Raw genomic sequence first — 14,418 nt, 5'->3', positions numbered from 1 at the left:
TGTGCTTGTGTGAGTGTGTTTGTGTGTGTAGGCAATGGGAGCAGGATCAATGCACCCATTTAAAGTGGGTGCATAGGAAATGTCCTCTTGACTGGCCATCTCACTATTGTGGCCCTAGTGGGGTAATGGGAACATGAGATGTCATTGCAGCCTGCCTGGTCCTGGCTTCTCCCAGCCTGCAGGCATTGCTTGGGAGTGGCCAGTAACCAGAGGCCAAGCTTTCCTAAAGAATCCCCTCTGACCACATGTTTATTTAGGAACTACAAACCAGGGCAGCCTGTGTGACTGTAGTGTGTGTGAGCTGGGAGTGAACTTGAGAATGTGTTTCCTGGTGCTTTCATCTGGGCTGCAGCCTTCAGTTGCTCCTAAATTAGTGGATCAATTTCTAATGGCTTCATTCTGGAAGATGCAAGGTTTATTATGTGGGTAATTTCTTTTTTTATGATGTGTATTTCTCATTAGCTCAGTGCTAATATGGCTGAAATAGTTTTGGGTAGCTAATGTTAATAACGGTGTAGATAGTATCAGATAGTAACTGCTCCCAAGATCCACTTTTCATGGTTTTCCTCCATGAATTTACACCTTATTAGCTCCATGTCTGCACAGGTCAGCTGCAGACATGCGCAGTAACCATCCATTTCCCCTGGGGTGCTGTGGTAGGATGTGTGCTGGTAATTAGGCAAAGGGAAGTGACCGCCCCTCCCTGCTTTTCAGAACCTGCAAGAGACCTCCTTGATCCTCTGGAAGGCTTGATTCTCTGTGCTTTGCTGGCTTCTCTACAGCTTCTTCAAAGCCCAACTTCCTTTGTTCCAGAGAAAGGAAGCATTCTATGTGCCCCTGATGTCAAATATCTGGTGCTAGGTTTACTTTTTTGATGACTCCTCCACATCCAACAGACAGTGTTTCTCTGTGGTCAGTCTTCAAAACCGTGCTCTGTTTTTACATTTCTAACCTGGTTCCCTTCCTTCCTCTAAGCCCCCCATTCCCACACCCAGGGCTTTTTGTCCTTCCAGACTCCCTGTCTTCAGGCACCCCAGTGTGAGGTCCCCCTAGGGCACTCCCTACTCAGGAAAATTGGCATTTCTGAGGCAGCTAGAACCCAGAGCTCAGTGTCACCAGGAGGAAACAGGTATGGGGGGCACTTCTTGAGTCACACTGGAACAGCCTCACTCAAGACCACAGCTGTGCCCCACTGGGTCAGCAGCACATCCTGGGCCAGCCAGGCAGTGCACACTGATCTGCAAGTAAGTGTGTTCTGCCGAAAAAGGGTCTTCAGGGAACCTCTCCTCCTTTCTTGGCTTCCTTTTCCACAAGAAGACTCCTTTGGGAAGCCAAGGACAACCACTAATTTTCTAAAGTGCACCTTTCATTTGATACCTTTTTAGTCCTCATCAGTTAGAGTTCAGTTATTATCATCCCCATTTTACATATGAGAAAACAGAGGCCCCAAGGGTTAAATCACTCATGACTGTTACATGATGCCTTTAGGATTCTAGATGAAGACAGTCTGGCTTCATAACCCTTTTCACCCAATGACATGATTGTGCGCTTGGGCTTGGCAAGATCCTAAACTTGTGTTCAGGGTCTGATTCTGTAAAGGCTGTCAGTAGAACACAATGATGGTGACAGTCTTGGGCTCACCACTGGGGCCAGCACATTCCTGAAGTCTGAGATCCAAAGATAATGCCTCTGGTAAAGCTTGGCCCTCAGCACAACCCCCGGCTAATGACTGAAAATGTTCTCTAAGTATGCTTGTCCTTAGGAGACAGCCCTGTTCAGAAATACCGTTTCCTGTTACAGCATGCCCCATAGAAAACGGAAGTCCTGTTGTTCTTCTTGCAGTGTAAAATCATTTTGATATCTGCAAAAATTTTCAAGCAATCTAAATACTGAATAACAGACAAATACTTGCCGGTCACTTTTCTGTGCAATGACCAGGAATAAAATAAGGGGGAAAAAAAGAAAAACAAAGAATAGAGTGTCAGAGTCGGGCATTTGATGAAGCCCTTTCTATCAACATAATCTCTAGAATTCAGTTATTATACAGAGTCCTTGTCTTTCCACTTCTTAAAACTGTTTCCCACTTCCCTGAAGGAAGTTCAGCTCCTTAGACAAGCTCAGCTTTGTGCCTCCTCCCTCTTCTACCACTTTTATCTTCTTCCAGAAGGGTCCTCCAGCTGTGATCCCTGCTCTCCTCATGCTTTACAGACTCTGTCTTCCGGTTCTTCCTCTGTATTTGACGTGCTTAATGTATTTTCCAGATTCAAGGTAGACCTTCAAGGGCATGCGTTTTTGTTTGCTTTCTTTATGTAGTGGTTTTCTTAATACATCTGCTCTTTCACTGGTTAGTCCTGGGGTTGTATATTACAGACCTGTTTTATTTGGAGAAGAGATCAGTGGAGGCAGAGGAAGGCTTGTGTCTGTGTGCCTCGGTGACAGTTTCTTCTGTAAGTCTCTGGGCTCCACTGTGGAGATACTGGCAGGCAGATGTGTGTGGGGGCATAAACTGTATCTTCATTGATTGACTAAAGCTGTGTTACTTTGGAGAAGCAGGGGTATTCAGAAGAACTCATGGAAAGAAAATGAACCATTAATCAAGGTAGTCACGAGACTACCAGCTTGTTGAGGTCATGGCCAGATCTATCTCATCACTGAATCTTCAATGTTCTGAGCAAAGAATAGATTCTTGAAAAGCTTGGTTGAAGCAGGTGGATGCCCATAGCATAGAGCCAATTGCATTAATGAGCCTTTCATAACCTGCCTTAGAGAAAAGACAAAGGCAGCAATTAAGACCCATTTCTCAGACTACTGGAGGGAACCACTGTGGGTCATTCATCAGAGGCTTCCAGTTCAAGATCAGTTGATTTGGATGAGATATGTGGCCTCCAGAACCTCTCTTTCAGTCATGGTAAAATGCTTCTTCTGTGTGTGACCTTTAGCAGAACCCAGACATGGCTGTCATTCTGGCTCGTCCAGTAAATCATGGGGATTCTTGGTGTGGATATATTTCTGGACAAAGAGGATATTTCCCTCCCCAGAAAGTTCTGTACCTGCTGGTGATGTGCATCTCATCATCTTGCTTCTTGAGAACTTCCTAGAGGAATTCCTTTTGTGGAATATGCAATATGACTCCCAGTCTCTTGAAGGATTGATTGTGATAGGGACTTGAAATGTTCCATTTGTTACTGGACAGTTCCCATTGTTAAGAATAATTTTTCCAGACATGCAGTCACAGCAAACATTGATGGAAATGGTTTAAGAGGCTTAAGAATATAGAAACACACGCTAACCTTTGAGGCTCAGTGAGTGAGATGCAGAGTGGTGATTGATGGGTCGCCAAGGGTCCATCAGGAGGTAAATTCTTAGAAGGATGGAGACACAGTCAGCAGGCATACAGCACCCCTCTCCTACTGCCAGAATATGTTGATGATGCCCATATCCCATGTTCATTCCAAACTGTGCCCTTGAGTTCCAGACCCAGAGATCCAGCTGCCTTTTTGACTCAGCTACTTGGAAGCTCCATTCCCATCTGAAGTTCAGTGTGTGTGTCTCTGAACTCACCATCCTTCCTGACACCTCCCTGACATCTGCTCAGTGTATCTGATCTTAAAGATCATTGTCCCAACCGTCTGGTCGACTGCAGCCAGTTGGAGAAAAACCCACATCCTGCAATCTACCCCAGTCCACTCCAGCACCTACTGTATCATTGTACCCTTATTTTCTTCTTAGCATTACTCACTATCTCATTATTCATCCCTGAAAGTGGACCAGTGACTTCTTATTTCCCCCATAATTTTTTTCCTCCTGCCTCTAGACCTTTGCCAGGACTTTCCTTTCTACCTGCTGTACCCATCCCCAAACTCTGTCCAGGACTTAACCTCTCTTACAGGGTCTGTGGAACTTTGTCTCTGCCAAAAAGACTTCCCTGGTTTCTTCAGAGAGCAATCCCATGCCATCCTGTACTCCTCACGCAGCTTGCTGTGTTGGGGGATTGATGCATGTGGCTGACTCCCCAGATAGCCTATTTGTGAGAGTCTGGATCTCCTTTCTATCAGTTTTCCTAAAGTTCCCAGCTTGTGGGTTTCATTCGCAGAGGAGCTTGCTTGCTAAATCTCTTGCTGCTCTGCCTCTTGCTTCCTTATCTTTACTCTATTTTGTCAATTATGTAGATGTGAAGGAAGAGGAATTCAAAATCATTCCAATTCTCTATGGACTCAGAAGTTTCCATTGCACCCACTTTTCTATGCCTGCATATGATCGGATGGGGCACCAGGCTCCCTCTGCCTTGTACCTGGCCTTGGGCAGGTGGTAGAGCAGCCAGGAAGGAAGGCAGGGGAAGCATTAGTTAGGCTTCCTGCAGAAATCCCCAAATTGTACACTGGGGAAAATGTGTCCAGCTAATTCGTTGGTGCTTTGTGGAAAAGGATTCTGTGATCAAAGAGGGCAAATGACTTTAACAGTGAGAAACAGGTGTCTCCTGCAGGCATCTTCAGGCTCTAGTGCTCGCGGTGCCTTTCCAAGGATGAGGCAGTGCACACTGTCTGCCACATGCATTTGTTTTTCCAAAACACATTCATGTACTTTTGGTCCTCACATGCTCATCTCTGTAGGGAATTGGCAGGTGGTGGCGTTGCAGGCTCTACAGAGCTTCTTGCAACATAGAAGAAGCAAAAGACTTTAAGAAGCTGAATCACATAGTTTAAAGAAATCTCTACTTGGGTCTCAAAAGAGAGGGAGGGAAAAAGACTTCATTTTTTTCCCCTTTCATTTTGAAGATTCTAATTCTGTTTGAATATTAAGTCCCTGTGCCATTTGGTGTCTTTAGATTTAATTTAGTATCACTCTAAAGCAATTACGTTTGTTGTAATCTATTCATTTGTTTCTCTTCTTAGCCTGATTGCAGTGTCTTTGAGGACAGGAACAACATCTTACCCATTTCTGTAGCCCCAACTTAGAATCCTTGAATGAAGAATAGGAGTTGCCATTTATCAGACATTAGAAGGGGCTAGGCACTGTTTTTGAGTAGTGCTTTTATTATCTAATTTTTTATTTAAAATCTAATAGCTACAGTGAGGTTTAATTGGCATACAATAAATGCACGTATTTAAGTTGTTAAGTTTGGCATGTGTATACAACTGTGAAGCCATAACAAAATGAAGACAGTGAACATATTCATCACTCCAAAGTGTCCTTGTTCCCTTTTGTAACCTCACCTTCCTGCCCCACCCCCTCCCGCTTTTTAGGCAACTACTGACCTGTTTCTGGAACTACAGATTGTATCTTCTAGAGTAGAATCCTATAGTATGTATTCATTTCTCTTTTTCAGTATATTTTAGTTTACTCAAATATAATTAAGATTCATCTAAGTTGCATGTATAGTTTTTTTCCTTTTATTGTTGAGGAGTATTCAGTTCTATGACTACACTACAATTTGTTTATCCATTCACCTATCAATGGATATTTGGGTTATTTTAGATTTTTGACTATTATATATAAAGCTGTTATAGACTCACATGCCTAAGTATTTGTGTGGATGTATGCTTTCACTTCTCTGGGGGTATATACTTAAAGTGAAATTTCTAAGCCCTGTGGTAGATGAATGTTTAACTTTTTAAGAAACTGCTTTAAGTGGATGAGAGTTTCAGTTGCTACACATCATTTTCAGTACTTGGTGTGGTCAACCCTTTTGATCTCAGCTGTTGGAAATGCATTGGTGTATAATATTCTTCATTGTGATTTCATTTTTATTTTCCTGATGATTAACGATATTGAGTATCTTTTCTTGTGAGCCTATTTGCCATCTATATCTATATATCTCCTTTGGTAAAGTGTCTGTTTAAATAGCTTGTCCATTTCACTAGATTATCTGCCTTCTAATTACTGAGTTCTGAAGGTTCTTTATGTATTCATCTACAAGCTCTTTATCAGATGTATATTTTACAAATATTCCCTTCTAGTCTGGGGCTTGTCTATTCATTTTACCACTGTCTTTGGAGAGGCAAACATTTTTTTTTTAATTTGAGACACTTTTAGTGTGGTATCTGAAACATTCCTGAACTTTCTATTCTGTTCTATTGATTTTTTTTTTTTGTACTGTGGATTGAACCCAGGGGCACTTAACCACTGAGCTACATCCCCAGTGCTGCGTGCTCATGCCCCCTCCCTCTCCCCCACCCCTCTATCTCCTCTACCTCTCTTTTAATTTTATTGAAACAGTATGTTGCTGAGTTGCTTAGAGCCTCACTAAGTTGCTAAGGCTGACTTTGAACTCAAGATTCTCCTGCCTCAGCCTCCCAAGCAATTGGAATTATAGGGATGCATCACGGTGCCCAGTTGTCCCATGTTCTTTTAATTAACATAGATTTATAATAAGATGAGAAATCATATTTTATTAGCCTTTTACCTTTATTCTTCATTTTTAAAATATTTTTTTAGTTGTAGGTGGACACAATACCTTTATTTTATTTATTTATATTTGGTGCTGAGGATTTAACCCAGGGCCTCACATGTGTTAGGCGAGCACTCTACAGCTGAGCCACAACCCCAGCCCCTCTTCTTCATTTTTGGAATTGTTTTGGCTATCCTAGGTCCTTGGAATTTTTATGTGAAATTTAGAATCAACTTGTCACTTTTTAAGAAACTGATGACTGAAATTTTATTTGGAATTCCATTTATCTATAGTCTAATTTGGAGAGAATTGACATCTTAATAATATTGAGTCTTCTCACCTATAAAGGTGTATCTCTCCAATAATTTAGGCCTTCTTAAATTTCTCACAACAATGTTTTATCATTTTCATTGTGCAGACCTTTCACAGTTTTGCTCAGATTTATCCCTGAGTATTTTATATTGTTGATACTATTGCAAATTATAACTTTAAAAGCATTTTAATCTCCAGTTGTTCATTGGTGACATATAGACATGCAGTTGATTTTTGCATACTTATCTTGTACCTTGGAACCTTGCTAAACTCATTAATTCTAGCAGTTGTTCATAGGTTCCAAGATATTCTATATTAACTTTCATGATCTCTAGGAATATGAGTTTATCTCCTCCTTTGTATTTGGATACCTTTCATTTCTTTTTCTTGCTCTAATCTCACTGATGAGCTCTTCTGGCATAATGATGAATGTAAGTGTGGACAGCAGACATCCTTTTCTTTTTCCTGATATTAGGAAGAAAACATACAGTGTTTTACCGTTAAGTATTAACTTAGATGTAGATTGCTTGGAGATGCCTTTTATCAGACTGGGAGTTCTATTACTAGTTTGGTGAGAATTTTTGTCAAGAATTGAGGTTGAATTTTGTCCAATACTCTTTCTGCATTTACTGAGATAATCATATGATTATTCTTTAGAGTTTGTTAATATGCTAAATTGCATTTATTGATTTTCTAATTCTAAAGCAACCCAAGATTCCCAAGATACAACTTACTCATAAAATGATGTATTTTGTATATGGTATTGCATTTGATTTGATAACATTTTGATTAGACTTTTTTTCTTCTGTGTTCACAAGGGGTATAGGTCTCTTCTTTTTCTTTCAATGTCTTTCTCTGGGTTGGATATTAGTGTAATGCTGACTTCAAAATATGAGTTGAAAAGTGTTTAATTCTAGAAGAAATTGTGTGGAATTTTAATTATTTTTTTCTATAAGAGTTAGTTAGAATGCACCAGTGAAGCCCTATGGAATGTTTTAACTACAATTTAAATTTCTTTAGTAGATATAGTGCTATCTATTTCTTCTTGAGTTTATTTTGAGTTAATTTGTGTCATTTAAGGGATTTCCTTATTTCATCTAAGTTGACAAAATTTTAAGTTAAAAGTTGACAGTATTCCCTTATTATTCTTTAAATACTTGTTGATTCTGTAGACATGATCTCTCTCATCCTTGATATTTATATCTTTTCTGTTTTTTTTTTCTTGTTTTAATCTGTCTGGTTAATTGATATTATTGATTTTGATGAGCCAGATTTTTTGTTTCATTTATATTCTCATTTTTTCCTATATCATTTTCAGTTGATTTCTGTTTTTGTCTTTATTATTTACTTTCTTCTGCTTACTTTGGCCTTAATTTGCTCTTCTTTCTTCTGGCTCCTTGGGGAAACTGAGGTCATTTATTTGAAACCTTCCTTTTTCTCATTGCTATTTCCCTCTAAGTGACAGTGCCACCCCATAAATTTTGATATGCTGCATTCATTATTTAGTTCCAAATACTTCCTATATTACTTTTTGATTTCTTCTTTGACCCTTGGATTATTTAGAAGAATGTTATTTAATTTGAAATATTTGGGGATTTTTCAACGATCTTTTTGTTATCAATTTCCAACTTAATTCCATTGTGGTTAGAAAATGTACTTTCTATTACTTAAATCCTTTAAAATGTATAGTCTTGGTAAATGTTTCATGAGCATTTGAAAAGGATGTGTAAACTTCTGTGTGGTACTTTCTATAAATATGAATTAGGTCAATTTATTGATAATTTTCTTTGTGTCTTTAATGTCCTTGATGGTTTTTTTGTCTACTTATTCCATCAGTTATTGAGAAAGGTATTAAAATATTAATTGTGAGTTGTTAATTTTCCCTTGAAGTTTTATCAGTTGTTTAATATATTTTAAAGCTTTGTTACAAGTGGTATAAATGTTAGGAATTTTATATCTTCTTGATTAATAGACCTGTTTACCATTATGAAGGGACCTCCTTTATCCGTGGAAACTAACTTTCTCTTCTTTGCAATATACTTTATCTGGTATTAGTAGAGATATTCACTAAGACTTGAAACTCAAAACCACTCCTTGATCCATGCACTGCAGAATAGATGTGTCTGTTAGCAGCCATGAAAACAACATTAATCTCATTTTACATCTTCATCAGGCACTTGGGTGACCAAATACGTTGTCAATGAGCAGTAATATTTTGAAAGGACTCTTACTCTGAGAAAAAGATCTAAATAGTCAATAAAAAACAAAATCAACCAACCAAACAACAACAACAAAACCAAGAGATATACTGCATGACCCATTTCTAGGACCAAAATTTAAAAGAAATGAAATCAGCATATCAAAGAGATACCTATATATTCATTTTGTTGCTGCAGTATTCACAATAAGTAAGTGCTCATAGACAGATGAGTAAAGAAAATGTGATACACACATGCAGTGGGATATTATTCAGCTAAAATATAATGAAATTCTGTCATTTGCAGGAAAATAGATGAAACTAGAGGATGTTATGTTAAGTGAAATGAAATCCTATATGTTCTCTCTCATATGTGGAAGCTTAAAAAGTCAATCTGAATGTGGAATAGTAATTATTAAAGGCTGTAAAGAGTCAGGGGTTGAGGATAAAGGGATGTTGGATAATGAATACAAAAGCACAGTTAGATAGAGGAAATAAGTTCTGGTATTCTGCCACACAGAGAGATGATTATAGCACACAGCCACCTATAATATATTTTATGAACATCTTAAAGAAGGGGCTCAAAGTCTCTAAACATAAAGAAGTGATAGGAGAGGGAAATGCTAATTATCCTGAGTTGATCAGTGAACACTGTATGTATGAGCCTGGATATTATACTGCACCCTATTGACATGTAAAATTATTGCATGTTAATCAAAAACTAAAATAAAGTAAGAAGTATGTTGTAAACAGATATGCTGTCATTCAGGCTTTGCTGTTCCATTTTAGAGCACAGGCAGGGTATATTTGGTACAATTCTTAGGGACTTCAGGAGTTCTAGAATGGCATATGAGGATAAGACATCAACTTCAAGTCACTACCTTCATTAGCCCCTAGCAAGAGAGTCAGCCTGTCCTTTGATGCTTCAAGTCCAGGAGATAACTTCTTCACTCTAGCTATAAAAGTCCTAGATGGCATCTTCTTCTAGAAAGCTATTTAGTCTGCACTGGGAATCAGTGGTATAGTGTGGCTACCTTCACTAATGATCTGAGCTAGATCTTCAGATAACTGTCAGCAGCCTCTATATTAGCAATCGCTGCTTCACTTTGTAACTTCATGTTATAGAGATGGCATCTTTCCTTAAACCTTATGTTCTAACCTGTGTTTGCTTCAGACTTTTCTTCTGCAGTTTCCTTACCTCTTTCAGACTTCAAAGAATTGAAAAGAGTTAGGGCCTTGCTCTGGATTAGGCTTTAGCTTAAGGGGATGTTATGACTGGTTTGACCTTGTATCCACACCACCAAAACTTCATGTATTACAGCACTAGGACTGTTTTTCTTTCTTATAATTTGTGTGTTCACTGCAATAGCACTTTTTAATTTTATTCAAGAGCTTTTCCTTTGCATTTACAAACTTGGCTAAATGGCACAAGAGGCCTGACTTTCAGCCTGTCTAGTCTCTACATGTCTTCCTCACTAAGCTTAATCATTTTTAGTGTTTGATTTAAAGTGAGAGACATTTGACTCTTCCTTTTACTTGAACACTCAGAGGCCATTTTAAAGTTATTAATTGGTCTTATTTCAATATTGCTGTGTTTTGGGAATATGGAGGCCTGAGGAGAGGGAAACATATGGGTAAATAGCCAGTTGGTGGAGCAGTCACTTGTTAATTAAATTCACCATCTTATATGGATATGGTTCTTGGCATCCCAAAACAATTACAATAGCAACATCAAAGATCACTGATAACAGATTACCATAACATATATAAAGAAAATGTTTGAAATGTTGTGAGAATTACCAGAATATAACACAGAGACTCAAAGTGAGCACATGCCATTGGAAAGCTGGCACCAATAAACTTGCTTTATGCAGGGTTGCCCCAAACCTGCCATTTATAAAAACCACAGTATCAGTGAAACACAACAAAGTGAAGCACAATAAAAGGAAGCATGTCTGTATGCTCTAAGTGCTATGTAGATGGTTGTTATGCTGTGCTGTTTAGGGAATTAAGACAATAGAAGGTCTGTCCATGCTTGGTACAGAAGCAACCATGTAGTCCTGTCTACATAGTACAGCTCAGCAACAGCATAATATTTTTTGATTGAAAATTTTCGACTTCTTGTTAGACCTGCAAATGTGGAACGCATGGTTATAGAGGGCTGGTTGTACATATTTAATTTACCACATTCTACTTTTAAGTGTCATTATTACACTTCACAAGTATCTGACAATCACATACTTCCACTTATCCTTTCCTGGTCTTTGTGTGATTGTTGTCATAAATATTAATTTTATATATGTTATATACACCACAATGCATTGCTATTATATTTATTTGAATAGTCAATTATCTTTTAAAGGTATTCAAAGAATAAGAAGAAAAATCTGTACTTTCCTAGATGTAACTATTATTTCAGATGCTTAATTTCTTTGTGAGCATTTGTATTTGTTCTGGTATGATTTTCCTTCTGCCTGTAGAATTTCTTTAACATTTCTTATAGTGTAGATCTGCTAGTGATGAAAGTTTTCAGCTTTTGACAGCTTTCAGCTTTTATGTCTGAAAATGACTTTATTTCACCTTCGTTTTTGAAAGATACTTTTGCTGGGTGTAGAATTCTAGGTTGACAGTTTTTGCTTTAAGTACTTTAAAAATGTTGCCCCATTGTATTCTAACTTTCACTGACAAGAAAATCTAATGTTCTTATTTTTGTTGTCCTGTGGGTACCAAATCCTTTATTTTTACTTTATTTTAGAATTTCCTTCATTCCTTCTTTCCCTTCCTTCCCTACTTCTAACCCTCCTTTCTTCCCTCCCTTTCCTTCTTTCTTTCTGTGCTTGCAGATATTTGAGCTATTGGACTTGTGAATTTATATTTCATCAAAACTTCTATATATTATTTCTTCAATATAAAAATATTGCCTACTATTTCTTTAAATATTTTTTCCTCCTCCACATCCTCTTATTGAAGATTCCAATTATATATATATATTAGACTTTTTGAAGTTGTCCCACACGGCACTGATATTCTTCTCATTTTTTTTTTCTGTTTCAGTTTGAATTTTTATTGTTAGTCTTCAGGTTCACTTATCTTTTATTCTTTGGTGTCTAATCTATCAATAATCCCATCCAGTGTGTTTTTAATCTCATAATTATAGTTTTGACCTCTAGAAGTTTGAATCTTTTTCATAAATCTTTAATGTTTCTACTTACATTTTTGAACATATAAAATAGCTATAATAACTGTTTAAGGTTTCTGTTTCAGTTCTGGGTCAGTTTTGATTAATTGAATATTCTTATTATCATTTTGTTTTTCTGTTTTCTGAATGCCGGTTTATCTTTATTAAAGGCAAGAACTTGTGAATTTACCAGATTGAGAGCTGGATATTTTTGCATTTCTATAAATATTCTTGAATTTTTTTCCTAGGATGTAGTTATTTGGAAACAGTCTGATCCTCTTGTTTTATGTTTTATTAGTTATTTCTCAAGTAAACTCAGTCTGGGGCTTATCATTCTGTACTACTAAGGATAAACTTCCTGAGAATTTTACCCAATGCACATGAAGTGCAAGATTTTCCAGCCTAGATGGTGGAAGGAGGCACTTCTTGGCCCTGTGTGAGCTCCATACACTGATCTCTCTAACTTTTTGATTGGCTCTTTTCCTACCACATATAGTTTTTCTTCATGTATCCTTGGTCAGCACTCTGCTGAGAATTAAAGGAGGACCCTCTGGGTGTAGTATGTTCTTCTGTTTCCATGCAGCTCTCTTGTCTGTAGAATTCAGTCTGATGAACTCTAGCTGCCTTGGCCTCCAGTCTGTCATCAAAAGAGCCTCACTGCATTGAATCCACTGGCTTTTGCATGTCCCTCCTCCCCACTGCATTGTGGTATGGAAATCCCTCAAGACAGTATTCTAGTTTAATCACAGGGGTCACTTTCCTTCCTTGTCTAAAAGTATCATTAGCCTTTATTGCCTATTGTACAGTGCTTTGTAAACGATTATTTTATAAATTTTGTCTAGTCATTTTGCTTATTTCCAGCAGGTAGGTATATCCAGTACCTGTGCAACCATCTTGGTCAACAATGGATGTCATCTTTATTATTTTATTCAATCACAAAACCCCTGGTTTTATGTAGTCTTTTTTTTTCTATATGATATGGAATCTCACTGTGTTGTTCAGGCTGGCATCAAACTCCTGGACTCCAGTGATTTTCTTGACTCAGCAGCCTGCAATGTAGTTGGAAATACAGAAATGTGCCAGTGTACCTGGCTGAGCACATTTAAGAGAGGTACCAGGGAATGAACTCAGGGGCACTCAACCACTGAGCCACATTGCCAGCCCTGTTTTGTATTTTATTTAGAGATAGGGTTTCACTGAGTTCCTTAGCACCTTGCTGTTGTGCTACCACCAGGCTTGGCTGAACATATTTTGAATTGGAGAAGACAGATGAAAAAATACCAATTAAGTACATAATTTTACAGATTCTGCGTACAATGATAAAGCTGTGTAAGAAGGAAAGAGGGAGAAATAATGGTTTCTAACATATTGGGTGTTCATAGAAGGCCTCTTTGATGAAGTAATGTTTGAACAGGGACTTAAAAAGTGTGTGAATGAGGAAGCTGTGCATTGAAGTGGACAAAGAACATTTTTTGCCTGATGACAGGTGTGAAGTCTCTGGTTGGGAGCCTCATGGGAAGGTCTGAGGAACAGCACAGAGATTAATCTAGCTGGAGCCGAGTAAGTAATGGAGAGAGCAGTGGAGAGGAGGAGTCAAAGGCCTGACAGGAGACCAGGTCATGTAGGACATTGTGGGCTTTGCAAGACATGTAGTTTTCATTGAGTGAAGTGGGAAATGAGTCAAGGGTTTTGGACAAACTAATGACAAGATGTGGTTTAATTTTAATCAGATTCTGGCAACTGTCTTAAAAACAGCTAAGGAGTTAAGAAGGGTAGGGAGAAGGCAGGGAAAATATTTAGCAAGCTACCATGATTATCCAGGGAGGAAGAATAATGGTTTGGATCGTGGTTGTAGAAGTAGGGTAGCACAATATTAGTTGCATTTTGGATATATTTGGGAAGTAAACAGATATGAATAATTGGACTAGATGTAGGTTATGAGAGATAAAGAAGTCAATGATAATTCCAGGGCTTTAATTTATTATTTATTATTTTTTTAGCTTGAGGAACTGGAAAGAGAAGACATTTCTTGATATGAGGGGTCAGTAGTGGTACATATTTGAAACGTGAGATCAAGAATTTGGTTTGACTATGTTAATTTTTAGATGCCTATTTGACTGTTGAGTGGTGCTGAGGGGACATGTATCTCTATGAAGCTGGAGTTCATAGGAAGAATGATGCTAGGGGCAAGAATTTGGGGTAATCATAGAAGGAGTCAGCCAAGTATGGTGGCACATGCCTGTAATTCCAGCAATTTGGGAGATAGAAGGAGAAAGATTGCAAATTTGATGCTAGCCTCAGCAACTCAGTGAAACCCGCAGCAACTTGGTAAGATTTTGTCTC

General features: G+C 38.1%; 1 protein-coding gene across 1 annotated transcript in view; it reads left to right on the top strand.

Annotated features, from left to right (window-relative positions):
• Positions 1-14,418, top strand: part of GRID1 (glutamate ionotropic receptor delta type subunit 1) — a gene marked incomplete at its 3' end in the record, with an annotated part of 735,049 nt that overhangs the window by 447,967 nt on the left and 272,664 nt on the right. The window lies entirely within an intron of this gene.

Source organism: Spermophilus citellus (assembly GCF_964194105.1).
Source record: "Spermophilus citellus genome assembly, chromosome: 15".
NCBI lineage: Eukaryota > Metazoa > Chordata > Mammalia > Rodentia > Sciuridae > Spermophilus > Spermophilus citellus.
Note: the sequence above shows the minus strand (reverse complement) of the source record. Positions and strands in the feature narration are given on the sequence as shown.